The sequence below is a fragment of the Python bivittatus genome, unplaced genomic scaffold (genome assembly GCF_059951505.1).
Source record: "Python bivittatus isolate LINGU-HERP-01145 unplaced genomic scaffold, Pbiv_v1 ctg000080_np1212, whole genome shotgun sequence".
In the NCBI taxonomy this organism is placed as follows: Eukaryota; Metazoa; Chordata; class Lepidosauria; order Squamata; family Pythonidae; genus Python; species Python bivittatus.
The window spans coordinates 19,850,634-19,866,849 of NW_028277035.1; the positions used below are offsets into that span (position 1 = coordinate 19,850,634).

The 16,216-nt window shown below is 40.5% G+C and overlaps 1 protein-coding gene across 2 annotated transcripts in view; it reads left to right on the forward strand.

Moving 5' to 3' along the window:
- Positions 1–12,400: 12,400 nt before the first annotated feature.
- The window catches only part of SPDL1 (spindle apparatus coiled-coil protein 1), a 39,356-nt gene continuing 35,540 nt past the window's right edge, over positions 12,401–16,216 (forward strand). For both annotated transcript variants that reach the window (XM_088133618.1, XM_007434275.4), the window contains exon 1: positions 12,401–12,469. The gene's annotated coding sequence lies outside the window, so the exon portion shown is untranslated. The remainder of the gene's footprint in view (positions 12,470–16,216) is intronic.

Sequence of the window (16,216 nt, forward strand, 5' to 3'; positions counted from 1 at the left end):
TCAGCTATAATCTTTTCAGTAAGATATTTGTTTGCTCTGGGAGAAAACGTCCTTAGGGAAATGGAAGCAAACTTTATAGATACTAGGTGACGGTGGATAGAGCTGTCACAAGAGTGTGTAATCTGCAGTTTAAAATTTTATAAAGTGAGCTCCATTAGCTTGTGCGTGTGTGTGCCTGCTTAACATCAGGGAAGTGGATGAGAGAGTTCAGGAATCCTGGCTCAGAAAAGAGGAATACAAGTTATGTTGGCAATGCTTCACATGGTATTGCATAAAAGTGTGAAAAAATTGGATCAGGCTCCTGGCATCAAAGAACAATGAAGCAACCCACAGTGACAAGAATGTGCTGTAGCATCCTGTTCCAATAAGATGCATGGATGTCTTCCAAGATCCTGTGCTTTTGATCAGAAAGGGATTTACAGAAATGATACCCAAGCAGAAAGGATGATGAGATGGGACAAATGTGAATAGCAGCAATGCTCTCTTGTGGCTGAGAGCTGCCAGAGCCTCCATCACAGGCTTACAACTACAATACACTAAATAGAATTTCTGATCTGGCTGTTGATACCTCATCCCCTCCCCCCCCCCATCTTAGTTTTCAAGTGAGTTAGCCTTAACCTCTGAGTCATGTAATAGTGTTCCTATTGTTCAGCCTTACAGTTGTGTGAAAAAGAAAGTACACCCTCTTTGAGTTCTATGGTTTTACGGATCAGGACATAATAAAAATCATCTGGTCCTTAGCAGTTCTCAAAAGTAGGTAAATACAACCTCAGATGAACAACACATGACATATTACACCATGTCATCACTTATTTTACATAAAGAAAGCCAAAATGGAGAAGCCATGTATGAAAAACTAAGTACACCTTATAATTCAATAGCTTGTAGAACCACCTTTAGCAGCAATAACTTGAAGTAATCATTTTCTGTATGACTTTATCAGTCTCTCAAATTGTTGTGGAGGAATTTTGGCCCACTCTTCTTTACAACATTGCTTCAGTTCACTGAGGTTTGTGGGCATTTGTTTATGCACAGCTCTCTTGAAGTCCCGCCACAGCATTTCAATCAGGTTGAGGTCTGGACTTTGACTGGGCCATTGCAACACCTTGATTCTTTTCTTTTTGAGCCATTCTGTTTTAGATTTGTTGTGTGCTTGGGATCATTGTCCTGTTGCATGATCCAATGTCGGCCAAGCTTTAGCTGTTGGACAGATGGCCTCACATCTGACTCTAGAATACTTTGGTATACAGAGGAGTTCATGGTCGACTCAATGACTGCAAGGTGCCCAGGTCCTGTGGCTGCAAAACAAGCCCAAATCCTCACCCCTCCACCACCATGCTTGATGGTTGGTATGAGATGTTTGTGCTGATATGCTGTGTTTAGTTTTTGCCAAACATGGCGCTGTGTGTTATGGCCAAACATCTCTTTAGTCTCATCTGTCCAAAGGACGGTGTTCCAGAAGTCTTGTGATTTGTTCAGATGCAACTTTGCAAACCTAAACTGTGCTGCCATGTTCTTTTTAGAGAGAAGAGGCTTTCTCCTGGTAACCCTTCCAAACAAACCATACTTGTTCAGTCTTTTTCTAATTGTACAGTCATGAACTTTAACATTTCACCTGCTAACTGAGGCCTGTAGAGTCTGAGATGTAACTCTTGGATTTTTTGCAATTTCTCTGAGCATTGCATGGCCTGACCTTGAGGTGAATTTGCTGGGACGTCCATTCCTGGGAAGATTGGCAATTGTCTGAAATGTTTTCCACTTGTGAATAATCTTCCTCACTGTGGAATAATGGACAGCATTTCAATCAGGTTGAGGTATTTGGAAATGGCCTTATAACCCTTCCCAGATTGATGAGCAGCAACAATTGCTTCTCTAAGATCATTGCTGATGTCTTTACTCTTTGGTATTGTGTTAACACACACCTCAATGCTCAAGACCAGCAAACTCCTAAAACTTCAGCTTTTATAGAGGTAGTCACACTTGCTGATGATCAATTGATCAAGGGCATTTGATTAGCAGCACCTGGCTGCTACTTAGCCTCATCATACCTATGGCAGCAGTAAGGGTGTACTTACTTTTTCACACATCACTTCTCCATTTTGGCTTTCTTTTTGTAAAATAAATGATGTCATGGTGTAATATGTCATGTGTTGTTGTTCATCTGAGGTTGTATTTACCTACTTTTGAGAACTGCTAAGGACCAGATGATTTTTATTATGTCCTGATATGTAAAACCATAGAACTCAAAGAGAGTGTATTTTCTTTTTCATACAACTATAAGTGCAAAAGGATTTCAAAGAAATAGTGAATTTCTCTTTTGATAAATGTGTCCAGAACCCAGAAAGTCTGTAAGGATCTGGATCATTCAACAACAAGTTAAGCAATATTGGCTAGTTTCACATGACACACTAAACCAGATAAGTTAAGGAAGTAGCATTGTATTCAAGCCTGGAATACGGGACAAAATGCAGTTGAGTGGTACACCTGTCTGACCCTCTGGTCTAGTCCAGCATTCTTTATTTGCAGTAGCTAACTAGAGTGGACTCAGGTATCAAGGCTGTGTGCATTGTTCTGACAAAATGCTATAGATGTGGTAACAGATCAGGGAGAATTCTAGTCAAGCTCTATGCAGCAATCACACGCTTCAACTGATATGATGGCTAGAGAATGGAGACAGCAGCAGCTTGCCAATTTTCAGGCACCTCCACATCCAGCAGTTTTTGGCTGATCTGATCTCACAAGGTCAGCTGATTGGTGAAGTAAGTCTATTTATGGCTCTTCACCAGTTCATTTGAAAACAGAACAAAGCTGGGTTTTCTACTTGCAATGCTCTATTTCTGTAGAGTTATTGGTCAGTGTGATGAGTTCCTGTCTTACCTCCTGCCCTCAGTTCCTGAATTCATGACAACTTATTTTGGTGCTTGTCGATAGGCATTATTTAGAATGTACCTTCACACTTATGATTCCAGCTCTGAGGAAAGTATCCGGTTGCCAAACTAATGCCACACTATCTTCATTATTTGCAAGAGGTTTTTTAATGTGAAAGAGGAATAGTGACTTTGCAGCCAGGAAGCTATTTCAGATAGCAATCAATCAGGTAATATTTTTGTTGGTGCCCAAGTAAACACAACATGTTATATGTATATGTATATGTATATGTATATGTATGTATGGTGATGTTGCTATGTAAATACTCTTTAATACTCAGTCCTTTAATACTTAGTTCAAGCAAAAGTCTCAAAGTCTGCAAGGTGGCATACATCTTTTGCCTCCTCCCAAAAATTCTTACACTAGTTGGGTTGAGGTGTTGTCTCAGTGTGGTAGTTCTTCTAGTTGCTACCAAGCTCCTGGCAAAGCTCCAAGCAGGACTCCCACCAGGATATGCTGCTCACCGTAACTTGTGGTCCTGGCAGCTGAATGATAGTTCTCTTGCCTGCTTATAATAGCTGCCAATGTTCAGACATCACCTCCACTTCCTCATTTGTATGCCATTTACTTATCACCTGTCCTCCTATACACACTTCCCCACTCTGTCTTAGCATTTGCTTTTGTAAGTTAGGGGCCTGGGTGGGGTGAGGCTGCCTCTGAACATTGGCAAGTCCTTGAAAACACCAGGGTGTGGCTCCATTATCACAGGCAGCTGGAACACTGGCTTGGATGCTTGTGAATAAAGTTTGAGTTAATGAATGAGGGAAAAGGGGTGAGAAGCATTTCTGCCTGGCTGCAGCTACTTTTTCCAACTTTAATCCTTCACAGCAGAAGCTAGCAGTTTCTTTTGTTTCCCTTTTACATGGAGTTGTTTCCTTCCTGTGGTGGGGATTTCTCATTTTTTTTAGGACTTCTAGTAACTTGGGGCTGGCACTGACTGACTTTTTTTGCATTCTTCTATTAGTCAGCTGGAGAGACAGCACTGTTGGTGTTATGATGCTCTCACCATTTCCACATAAGCAGAAAGGAAGATAACGACAAGTCAGTTTCAAACCCTCCTCCTATTTGACAAGCTCCAATAAATATGAAATCTCCACATGAACAGATGTGCATATGCAAAATAAGAATTATGATATATTCACTGGCAGTCTTAATATCTCTGCTTAGCTTACAAGGCCCAACAAGATCAGCTGGGTCCTGCCATCTGCTGAGATACAAGTTTATATATTTAATCAGCAAGATTAAGGTTTGATTTCAGCCAAAGTAACTTCTTAGTTGTCTCTGAGAAGACTGCCTTCAGTAACTTGGAACTCAGTTAAGAAGAGGGGGACACATGAATATGGTCCCCTTCCACTGCATTATGGTTTATGTACTCTTTTTATGGATAGAGATGATCATCTACACCCACAAAGGCAAATACAATTTTTAACATTTAAATTCAAACATTCCCTTATGAAAATTGAACTGTAGCTCACCTTTAAAATATATATACACATTTGTAGTAAATTCTTTAATAAACAATATTGGTTTCACTTTGGGTTTTATAAAGAGTGACTGGACTCATGCATATTGGTTTTCAGACTATAAAAATATGCCATATTTTGAAGCCATTAAATCAGAGGTGTACAGCCTTATGGTTGCCAGGGTGCATATGGGAAGCCAAAAGGATATAGTTGCTGTGGCAATGCTATTTTCTCAGGGTTTAGGGGAAGTTTGTATGTTCAGCCTATTTTAGAATGTAGACTGCAGTTTTGTATGTTTACTGATGATTGATTATGTACCATCAAGTTGGCAAGTCTTAGCAATCACATAGATAGCTTTTCTCCATGACGATCTACCCCTCCCTTTCAGTTCTTCGAAAGGTACACTCATCACCACTGTAATTGAGTCCATCCACCTTGCTAATGGTCATCTTCATCTTCTCTTTCCTTAGAGAGATTGAGAGAGATAGGTCTTCACATAATGTGTCCAAAAGAGGATAATTTGAGCTGGTCATTTGTGCCTTGATTGAAAATTCCAGGTTGATTTGTTTGATGATCCTTTTTTTTTTCTTGGCTAGCCATGATATTCTAAGGGTCTTCTCCAACACCAAAGTTCAAAAGCGTCAATACTCTTCCTATTCTGCTTCTTCAAAGTCCAACTTTCATTTCCATAGAGTGTCACAGGGAAAACCATGGCTTGCACAACTGCTTCTTCTAAATGGCTGGAAGTGCTGATGTTGAGTGAGCTCTGGGAGATGTAAAATAATGGCTCAGGAGATCCATGTTACTTTTTATCAGTAGTTCTGAAGAGCTTGAAGTTGGATCACATGTTCAGTCCATGCTCTCACAATGCACCCCTTTATCTTTCAGCTTCATCCTGTAAAAGAACATTCCCTTTCTAGACCTCCATATGTGTATAATATATCTCCCATACCTTCACAGTTTTACAAAATCTCTGTTTTATAAAAGCTCATACTGCAATAAATTAGTTTGACTTTCAAATTCCATACAGCTCTTTTCTCTGTTGGAATTAACAAGTTTTCAAAACACCCCTTTTGTTTTTTGATTATACAGCATAACACGCCATTTGTCAATATGCATTAGCATAAACCTTAAAATAAATTACGAACAGACACATTTCAATATATCTTGGTTCCAAATACAATTGAAAGATTAAAAACAACAACAGTGTGCAGCTAAAACCAAGAAACTGCACTCTAGAAAAATCAATTTAAAATAAACAAATCTCTGTTTCATCACAGTCTAGTCTATGATCTGTTTCCATGCTTACATTGTAAATCACATGAGAGTCGCTGCGTGTTACCACTCTCATTTGGGCTAACAACTGCTTTCGTGTCTTGATGGACTGAAGACTTCCATTCTTTTGCAAGCTCTCTCTTGGCAAGCTCTGAGAATGTAGACTTGCTGCCAGGAATGCCTCTCGCAGTTCCAAGCTTGCTTTCATGACTCACGCTTGTCACATGCAAGCACTGCTCTGTGGGTGTTCATACTGGAGGGCAAAATGCTGTGTGTTCCAAAAGAATTCCTTCACTTCCTCTGCAGCAAGACTGTAGTGCAAGTGGTGATGAAGGCCCACACCAAACCATTTGTGAGACCCCAGGGCTGTAGTGGGTAAACAGGGTTGCACTGGACAGACAGTGAGGCTGGAGATTCAGATTTTTGGAAGGAATCAAGGAGGCTTTCCTTCATTTTCTGAAACAATAGGAGGGCAGGAAGTTGAAATTTAGCAGTGCAGTTGGAGGGATTTGGGGACCTGCAGTAAAGAGGTTTGGAGGCTGTAGTGGCTAGAGTAATTAAAGACACTTGCTCCAGTATTTAAATGGTATAAGTTATGGTGTCAAGAACCATGAATGTATGTACTGAGAATTTGGAGCTTTCTCTGTTACCCCAAGGGGCACATCACCAGGATTATCTTTGCATGAATGGGGATTTAGAGCAGCTCCCACTCCAGGACCCCAAAAGCTTCTCTTGCCTCAAAAGATCAGTCTAAGAATTTAGGATAGATGGACTTTACCTGGATAACATAATGGTAATCATCATTTATCCTGCCTAGTCCTTGTAGCTCACCAGTGAAGATACAGAGTTCAATCCATTCACAGCCTTTTAAATCTCCCTGATCTTCTATTTTTTTTTCTTTTCTTTCTGCAGACATATCATTTGACCTCCTTCCCATCTTGCTGGATAAAAGGAGAAAAGATGACCACAAAACCAAGGAACACACAGGAAGAAATTGGTTTGGCATTGTATTTCACTGCAAAACTTGATTTACATGATACATATAGAACCTGCAGTAAAAAACTGACCAGCTTTTTACTTTGTGTTAAGTGACAGTTTGCTTAAATATGGTTTGTTGAGGGAGGCTTAATTGGCTATGTTTGCATAACACAAGGAGTGGTGATGGGCATAGCTCCAGACTGATAAAAATATAAGAATCCTACTTGCTTTCATAGGGCAAGACAAATTAAATCCCAGAGTATTGAAAGAACTGATAGAAGTGACCTGCTTGATATGATTTTGAAAACTCCTAGAGAAATGGCAAGCTGCTGGAAGACTTGAGTAGAATAATTCCAATATTCAAATAGAGGGAAAGGAAAGTATGAGGCAGAGCCACCACCCATTAATTTATCCAAACCTGTTTAAAAGCCATCCAAGTTCGTGGTTATTAACATGTTCTTGTGGTAATGAATTCCACATATTAATTATGCTCTGTTGAAAAAGTGCTTTCTATTCTAAATTTCCTTCAAATCATCTCTCTTCAGTCTGCTTTAACCAGAATCTCATCAGGAATGCTTATCAGATTGAGGAGACCTGGTCTAACAGGACTGTGTGCTAGAAGGATTTCTTCTAGGGGTTCTAGTGGCTACCACTGAACATGAGTAAGTAGTGTGATGCAGTAACTTAACAACTGCATTAACAGAAGCACTGCATCCCAATCTTTGGAGGTTTCATTGCACTAATTATACTGTACTTGGAGTACTGTGTCCAGTTCTGGGCATCACACTTTAAAAGAAACATGGAGAAAAGGAGTTGGTTACGAAGATGAGAAAGAGTCTGGAAACCAAGCCCTATGAGTAAAGTTTAAAGGAGTTGGGCACAGTTACTGTAGCTTGAAAAACAGAAGAATGAGAGGGATCACAGTGACTGACAAATATTTAAAAATATTTTGATCTCATGAAATATAAATTTGAAATCTGAAATCACATTTATCAAACAGCATTGAACTCATGTCATTCTGGTGTTTTGTTTTTACAGTCCACAATAAATGTATTGTTTATAGCAAGGACTCGTGGTACAATAGAAATGTAAATGAAGAATGTTTTAATTCAGAGAAGACGCTGGCTGCTGAGATAGATGAGATGATAAGAAAGATGATAAGATAGGTAGATTGTAAGGAATGTTTAGGTTAAAAATGGTAGCTTAGCTGGTATACAGAGTTTTTGATGTATGATGATCACATCTTAATAACGGAGGATTCCCTGGATGTCTGGTCCCTGCAAAGCACCCTAGGATCTCTCTGGATCAGGCTGCACCCAGATTTGACTAATATCCTGAACATTTTAGGATTTAAGTGGCTTGGACTAAATGGTTACAGTTATTAACATGAACTGGGCAGCTGAGGGGAGAATAGATTAAAAGAATTGGACTGATGCAGAATAACACAAGACGCCGGCTGGATGTGAAATTAAACAAAAGAAATTCAGAGTATCTTAGGAGGAATTTCATGACAGTAGGAATGATTAAACAGTGGAACACTCTGACTAGAAAAGTGAGAAACTTCCTTTTGCTGGAGTTTTTCTAATGGAGACTGATTTAGCTAATTCTTTCACTGAGCAGCAGGTTCACCTATGTTTCTTTCAACTCATATATTCTATAATTCTATGATTCTGAAATTCTTACAGGCTGGGTTCCCGCCTTGCACAACACCATAGTTTACTTTACTTGGGAATCCAGCCCTGGAGAGTAGTAAACCTTGTATTATGGTGTAGTGTGTTTCATGAATCCAGTTGTTTGCAGTTTATTCAGTAAGCCATGGTTAAGCAAACCATGGCTTAGTACATAACATGAACCCAATCATAATAAGAAAAATGAAGTAGAAGAATCCACAGGGAACTCTGGGCCATTGTTCCTGGACTAGATGCCTCTCTTTCTGTAAACAAAAAAGAAAAGGTGGTAGGTAGACAGCAAGTACTGGTTAGTCAAGGCCTCCAGGGAGGGGGGCATATGGGTGGATTCATGCGATAGTAAATGCCTATTTGAGAGAGGGGGTGGTCCACCAGCTCTGAAAGAGGTGGTGCTGTGCCCACTCCTCAACAGACCATCACTGAATCCAGCCGATCTGGACATCTCAAGTTCAGACTCAACCTTCCCCCCCCCCTTTTTTTTTTAATCTGCGCTCAGTCGTTATCGACTCTGCAATGACTGCTTTTGGACGAGTCCTTGCAGTTTTCAAGGCAAGGTGTTTCAGAAGTGGTTTGCCAGAGCCTCCTTCCTAGAGCAGAGCCCAGCTGGCGAGCGCAGGAGGCGGAGTTTCCGTTGCTTTGCGCCCTTTTCGGGCGAGCATGGTTTCACGCTTACCGGCAACTGCTCCTGACTCCTTTTGCAAGGCGCCGCCAGCATTTTTCCTCCCACCGGAGTGAGAGTACCCATTTATCTACTCACGTGAGTTTTCGAACTGTTGGGTTGACAGGAACTGGGGAGGAAACAGGAGCTCAACCCTGTTAACGCAAAGGCTGGACTTGAACCACTGAAGCGTCGACCATTTCTGGCCGGCAACTTTCAGCGTCATTAAGCCGCTGTGCCACTGCGTCCCCTTCCTTCCCTTTTTAGGGAAGATTATTCAGAAGGTGGTTGGCCTCCAGTTTCAGAGGGCCTTGGAAGAAGCAGATTATTTGGACCCTTTCCAGGTGGGATTCAGACCTGGGTATAGCACTAAGACTGCACCTGCCCTATGGAACATCGTTTTCCTTGAGGTCGGGCTGGCCCTGACCTTGATGGCCTACCGGAAGGGCCTGAAGACCTGGCTTTGCCATCTGACCTGGAGATCAGAGAGTGGTGTGCTGCCCATAAAATGGCTGTACAGTATTGTTCTTGAACTACTGTGCTCTCCCAGTGACTGCTTTGTTTGGTTTTTAATTGTTTTAACATTTCGTATTGTTTGTATGGTTGTTTCATTTTTGGGTTTTTTTTAATTATGTTTTAATTGTAAGCCCCCCAGAATCACCCAGAATGTGAGATGGGTGGCTATATAAATTGAATGAATGAATGAATGACTAAGATGTTGGTTGTTCACCTGTGGCAAGCTCAGTATGGTACTGTATGCCCATCCTGGCTCTCTTTGATCTTTCTGTAGCCTTCGATACCATTAACCATGGCATCCTTCTGGACTGGCTCAGGGAGTTGGGAGGGGAGGGCACCATGTTAAGGTAGTTCTCCTTCTTCCAGGGCTAGTTCCAGTCAAGTGTTGCTTTGCAGGGTGCTTCAGGGCTCTATCCAACCCCCCCCCCCTTTTAATATCTCCATCAAGCTGCTGGGTGAGGTCATCCATCACTATGAGGTAAGGTATTATCAATTTACTGTTGATATCCAGTTATACTTTGCCCCAGCCATCCAAGTGAAGTTCTGTCCCAGTGTCTGCAGGCTTTGAGGGTATGGATGGGGAAGAACAAGTTATGACTGAACCTTGTCAGGACTAAGTGGCTGTGGTTTTTAGGTCCCCTGGGGTGTTTCCATCCTTGGATGTGGACAGGGTGGCACTGCCGTGTTAGATTTGATCCACAACCTGGGAGTCTTCCTGGCCTCACAGCTCAGGGTTTCTCATTGCCACATCTTTCAACAAGAACAACAAAAACCAACAACAAAACTGTCAAGGAAAGTTATCCACTGGATTTTGCTCAAAGAATTCTAATTGTAATGCTCATTGCAAGTGGCACTTCTCAATCCAACAAAGCAATAAAAAAATGACATATCCAGTCTGATTTCAAGATATCTGTCCAAACCAATATGCTTTTAGAAGAGGATGTGTGTAGCTCAGGGTTGAACTGTGGAGTCCTTGCGGTTCTCTGAGCTTGGTTGTTTCCTTGCAAACTGAAGATGTTGCCTAGCCGGGTAACAAAACGTTTGCAAGAAAATAACCAAGCTCAGAGAACCCCAAGGACTCTACAATATGCCTTTAGAGAAAAATTATATGCACTTTATTTTTTTTGGGGGGGGAGGTATAAAATACAACTAGATAGAAGATGTGCCAAAAGTGTTCATTATTTGCATGCAGATGCCATTCCTTTGTTTTTGCTGAAAATGGCCCACACAAAAAATAATTAAATATAGTAGTAATTCCATCAATGTTTGCTTTTAAAACTCATTTAATAGCTCTAAAATACTTTATTTAAGAAGTTAGTGCTGGTCCATTTGATTATGGTTTTTTTTCCTTTATGTAAACTATTTTTTGAAAATGGGCAAATATACTCAAATGCTTCTGGGGTGGGAATGAAAAGTATATGGAGAAAACAGTATTATACTAATGACAGCAAGCTTAGGATTTGCACCCTTAACCTTTAGCTTCAGTGTTGTATGTCAAGATATGGAGACCAATTGCCACAAGGTGGAGCTAGTGGCATGATACTTGAATAGAGGATCTTATTCAAAAATACTTACAGCATTCCAGATTTGCAAATGAAAATGGTAATACAATTTGACTGGATGTTTGAGATAGGGCCAGAGTATACAAATCTATCCGGTAGCCGGCTCTGTTCTAATGCTATGTTGAGAAGTTCATCCCATGATCAAGAAACAATTTGCTGTTTAGGCTTCACCAATGTAGGGAAGACAAGATGCAGCTTTAATAAGAGCAAGATCCCATGCAAGTTTGTCTGGGCAGTTTAAACATGAGTAAGAAACCAAAATCCTAAATTTGTATAACTATGTTGCACTTGACACATGCAGGGATATTGCTACCTTCTTCAGGAACTCAAGGCTCCTTACATGGGCCATTTTTATTACATTTTATTCCCCACAACCATCTGTGGGGAGACTTGGCTGAAAGAGAGGGACTAACCCAAAGTCACCCAGTGAGATTCCATGGCTGACACAGGCTGCCTCCACCTGAATGGCACCGGAGGGCTTAAAGGATAAGCTGCTGTGGTGAAAAACTGTGGATCCCGAGCCTTGATTTTTAAGATTTTATATGAAATCATATGAAATAACCCAGTATTCTTTTCTTAAACTTCTTTCCCTCAGGACCCCTTCCCACTTTTAAAAATTATGGAGGCTTTTGTTTGTGTGGATTGTATTTATCGATACTTATATTAAAAATTAAAATTGATGCATTCACTACTGCCACCACGTCTTCCAATTGTTTGGTGAGATTTTAATATTGTATTATTTTTCAACATAGGCTGGCAAATCATTCTGATTTCACAGACCCCTGAGAGGGTCTTAGGCGACCCCCAGGGGCCCTAGGACCCCACTTTAAGAAACACTGAAATAACCACAGACCACTGTCTAGAGGGATGTGTTCTGTAATGTCACTGCTGTATGATGAAATGTGGATCCAGAGCATCAATTATAAGGATGCATGTTTTTGATACCATGTCGGCCCCTCAGCTCTTTGGATCTCACTGGTTATAATAGCTCTTTCTGTGCACACGGATGTAATCATTATTTTGAACTGTCATTTCAGGTAGATCCTATGAACAAGTACAAGGATCTGACTTCTACTTTCTTCCTTGCAGCAAAGCTGTTTGCAAAATCGGCAACTGAGCCCACGGTCTTTACCAGTTTTGTTTCTCCCCTCCGAAATCCCGTTGTTATGCTGGTGAGGCTTACAAAATACGCTGTAGCATTGCCTCCCAAAAGGTAGCGAAACAGTACAGCTTCCACCTCGCCCGCGGTCAGCGGCGCGTTCTCTAGTGGGCATGCGCAGCCGCTGTCTAAGACGGAGTCATAAATATCGCGAGACTGAACCCGTCGGGCGCGGGTTGCGAGACTAAAATTCAAATGCAGGCTTGCAGAGGTTGTTGCGCCTTTAGGTAAAGGCGAAGCGGGTAAGTGCCAGCCGGCTTTCCGGCAAAAATCCTCGCATAACGGGGGCACCCCTTAAAAAGTAAGAGCCAGAATAAGCAGCAATAACTACAAAAGAAGAGGAGCCCTCTTTTATTTTTTTGACTCCAGATTTTTCTTGGTTACCGGTACCCAGTACGTGAAAACAAACTTTACCTGTCGTTAAATGCCAATTTTTAAAGAGCGGAATTTATTTTCCTGGCTGTATCTCTGCTGGAGAAAGTCCCACAGCTGCGTTTATATCCTAGCAAGTTTCCTCCCGAAAGCGAAGTTCCTCTCGTTTATGTATTCTCACCCCCCGCCAGCCCCCAGTTCCTGTCCTCGCAGTTAGTTGCTCTCAACTTGAGCCGTTCTTTGCTTCCTCTTTCCGTCTCTTCCTGTCCGAGGGCTGTTTTCGCTCCGTGTGGCTAAAGGCGGGCTCCCTCTGCCTTCTAGGGAATCGTGAATAGCGGCAGCTGCGGCCTGCTGGATCTGGAGGGCAGCGCGGAGAAAGGAGAAAACCTGGGGGAGAGGCTTCTCGGTGCTTTGGGGCAGTGATTCAGCCTTTCCTAAATAAATTCTAATTCCTGAACCCTGCGCTCACCTAGATTATTTCATGGTCCACTGGTTTAGGGCAAGAAACAGAAAAGGGGATATTATTATATCACCTGTTCTGTGCTGGCATACAGTCAGGGTTAACCCCACCCTTGAAACAAATGTCCTGCTCATTCTGATCAGTTTTTACTCTCAGCCGTGATTCCCTTACCCTAAAGGTAGCTAAATTCTGCTACTTCATATGCAAAATGCACGGCGTGTCAATTGATAAGCCAAATTAATTTTAGGATTTATTCTTTTTTATGTGTAACCTGTTTTTTTTACTACTGAGTTTTATTTTGTACTGGTCTTTGACCACAATAAAGATACTTATACTAAAAAAAAAAAAGGAGAATTGGAATGACCTTGGCGAAACCAGTACACAAGGGAGAGGTATGCTACAGGAATGGTATTTCCAGATAGCTTCAGCATCCTCAGTGTCCCCCCTCCCCCCCGGCAAAAAAATCTGTACATATTTAGAATTGTATAGACGTATAGAATTATACAACTATAGAAATTTATACAATTCCATATATGTATAATTATACATAGAATTTTATATGAAAAATTCTATGTATGATTGTTATAATGTATATAGAAAAATTCTGTACATACAAACATTCTAAAGATGACTTGGTTTGGGGCAATGTCTGTAAATGTTTCATTTCCTTTTGGCTTGCATAATCTGTTTCCCACAATCCTAACTGGTAACCTTTTTCACTTTTTCTTCCTGTCCTGTTGCCATTTGCCATTATCCATAGCCTATTGAAGAAGCAATATCAAATGAGAAATGTTTGAAAAACTTAGTGAGGTTTGGTAGAACTTTAAGGGGTTTGTTTACAAAACTTATTGATGTACTGCTTTAGTGTGAATGTGTATTTGTTGCAGTGTTTCCTGTGACTTGTTAGATACATTAGGCTGGTTGTGCATCTTGCTTGTGGAGGAAGGGAAACTGCTGGCATCTCTCAGAACAATCATGTTTTAGGTTTTATAGTTCTGCACTTCTTAACTACTGAACCTGAAATAAAATAATTGTTCATAATTGTTTTTTTCCCTTTCCTTTTAGAGTTTATATGCATTTTGTAGAAAAAAGAAAAACCATGTGTTCATTTATATTTCTGTCACATTTTCTCATCAAGGCAATTCTATTGTGCCATGTTTACTTGATATTCTTAGTAGCTTTGACTGGGTTTGGTTTTTACTGGGTGACCTGTTGTAGTACTTTCCATTAAATGCAAAATTTTATATAGAGACACATTATTAGCTGTTGGAAGAAATTGCAAGAACAAAAGCAGCCTTGTAAAAGATAGCAATATTGCTGAGAGTCAGGCATTGTTCCATCTACTGTTTTTCCTCATAATGTGGTTTGTTTGACCTCAGGTTACTATGCTGTGTGAATCCAGCCATTTTAATTGCTTTAATTATAGTTTAGGGTTTAACTGCAGGACTGAGCAACCTTTTTTGGCCTAGAACTTGCAGTGGTGGGGTTTTTAAAAGTGCTACATAAGTGTGTTGATTTACAGAGGCATGTTATACCTATTTAATATATTTATAAAGCAAAAAAAAAAAAGTAAAAAAAAAATCACTGTTCACTGAAGGTCAATAAATAGGAACTAAAGATTCAGATGTAGGGCGTACGTTGCCAGCCCCTGTCTTGGGTATGGTGTAAATTTAGCCAATGATAGCTTAGTAGTCTAGGAAATGGAAAGTTGTGTTTCAAGTCAGTTTTGACTCCTGGTGACTGCCTGGACAGGTTCCTGCCATTTTCTTGGCAACATTTTCAAAAGTGTGTTGCCTGTTCCTTCTTCCTAGGGCTGACCAAAGTTACCCAGCTGGCTTTGTGCCTAAGGCAGGACTAGAACCCACAGTCTCCTGGTTTCTAGCCTGATACATTAACCACTATACCAAACTGACATTCTAAGTAACATATGTCTTAATGTGATATCTATGCCCAACCATTGGTTCTGCTAAGTCTTATGTCAGTTATATTTTCTACCCTGCAAGATCTCAGAGAGATTTTACAGGATACTGCTCAAGTTTCTCTTGAATTGGAGATGCAGATTTAGATCTTGATTCTTTTGTACTAAAGCACATACTCAGCTACTGAGCTCTTGCCACTGTATTTTTTAATGTTTTAAAAATGCTTAACCTTGAAATCATTGGTTGCAGACATTGAGGCCTATACTGCTTTTGCTGGTCTAACTTGTTTTCATCTCTTCTAGTTTTTGTAGGACAGTATAAATATATACTCTAGTTCCTGAGTGCTGGAGTACCAGATGGTTGGAGAGGAGAATTGCACTCCTTCAGTTTGTTGCTAAAATAATTAGAGAAAGGAAATGGAACTGAGGAGATTATTTCACTGGCAAGAGTGACTAGCTTTAACCTTTTCCCCAGCCTTGGAGATAGAGAGGGATAAATGAACATAAACACAATTGTGCTGCATTTCAGGACTGAGTGTCTTCATAGTTCTACCATACAGAAGATCTCTGCCTGTTTCCTTGCTCCAAAGTTCAAATAAACATTGATGCTTGGTTTGTATCAGATATATCAGGCCAAACAAGCTTTACATACTTCCCTGTTTGGTACTAAAGAGGCAGGCAGGAAGTAGCTTTGCAATAGCTTTAGCTGTCCAAAACTTCTAGGGCTTTCTGCAGCATGGTTGCTTCGAATGGAGCCTTCTTCAGATACTGGGTGAACTGGGCTGGACATATTTAGAAAAATAAGTATAAGGGCAGGGATAGAACCTTTGCCTTTTACGAAAAGGTCCTAGTAACCTAGCCACCACAATTTTAGATTTGTTAACAAAGTTCCCTATAAATTTGTGGATTCCATTGTTGTTTTGCTACACAGAATATGTGCATGAGTGTGATATAGTTATATAAAATCTTGTGTGGCGACAAGATGTTTTTAGATGCCTTGATGGTAGCTTGAAGAAGATGTCATAAATACAGCATGCTTGTAACTTAAATCAGTTTTCAGGTGAAAAATGATTATCCAAAATTGCACAATCGGCTATCTAGAGAGTTCTCTAACTTTTATATTTAATCCAAGTTAGTCTGAACTATGACTTACAAAGGAAGTATGACTTGCCTGCCAATGTGGTGATATAGAGAAACATGACAATTGTGGGTTGTCATTGTGTTTCTGCTCTGCATTTG